Here is a 1,312-nt window from a genome sequence, read left to right on the forward strand (position 1 = left end):
AAAATCTTCATGAAGTTGAACGCATCGTGGTCGGTCTGATCGTTTGTACATCACGACATTACAATATTAACCTTATTAAACAAAACCAGACTCGGTGTTGTCATGGTGATGGTTGGAGCGTCCGCTGTGACGTCTCAGTGTGGGAGGTTGTCGGCCAAGTCGAACCAAACACTAAAATGGTTCGTGCTGCTGCTTCCTTGTTTGTCACTCAACATTCAAAAGAGAGAGCACGGAAAACACCTCGTCGATCGCATCCAGGAGGAGGAAATTCCTTCTTAATTATCCCGCGAAGCGCGGAAAGAAAAATCATGTCATGAAGATGACGTCACTGGGACTCAAATTCTCTTGGAAGTGACGTCACTTTTCCCAATCCATCAACTGTTTGTGTGAAAGTAAAGTCTCGTGTTTTCTCTCATATTTGTTTGCACGAACACTTGATGTCGTCGTTCCACCACGAGCTTTAGATCTTGTAAAAAATTCCACAAAAATCAGGACTGAACACACCTGTGTGCAGAGAAACACCTGAAATAAATAAAACGTGAAGGAGGTTTTTTTTCCCTCTCCAAACAAAACGTACAAGTTCGTTTTTTTATTAAATATTTTATCCAGTGACAATCACCGTGAGGAATGTTCGATGATCATCACCAACCGGATTCTTCCAAAGCCGTTGAACAATGAACAATGGGTAACCATGGAAACGTTTGTTAACAAATCAATCGTTGTGGCGATGTTTGCTCGGTTCAGTTTGTGGATGTGCTCGGTGTGAACACGTGTGAACGTTTTTCTCTCCTCGTTCAAGGATTTAAATCTCGTGTTTTTCCTGAAACATCATGGGCTCAACTTCAACGGACTCTGTTAATGCTCCACGACCCCGTTTCCAAGAGGTGAGATGTTTATTTATCCCGGGACGCGAACACTTACTCTTCGTACGGTCTCCACGATTTATCTCCTAAACTCGGGAATATCAAACCTGTCTTTCTTCTTCGTTACAAAACTTTCACATTTCAACTTCTTTCATTCAGCATCCTCGTGTTCACGGTGTCCTCTGTGTACATGTCGGGGTTACGTTGATCACAAGTTCATAAAGAGTATTTTGTCCTCCTCTGGAGGCTGTTCAGAGACAAGGTGATGTCCAGGACGGTGTTTATACAATCTTGTAAAAATCCATGTTCACCGTGTGTTGTTCTGGGATCACAGGATAGACCGAGAGGTGTACTCCATCTCCTCAAACAAAACTTCACAGCTCGGTACATGAATCGTGACTCCCTTACCTAAATGGAGGTGGATACTTCGAGACCTGGGAGAACTCTGT

Source organism: Eptatretus burgeri, chromosome 11 (assembly GCF_056783735.1).
Source record: "Eptatretus burgeri isolate ZD-2024b chromosome 11, Ebu_testis_v1, whole genome shotgun sequence".
Lineage (NCBI taxonomy): Eukaryota > Metazoa > Chordata > Myxini > Myxiniformes > Myxinidae > Eptatretus > Eptatretus burgeri.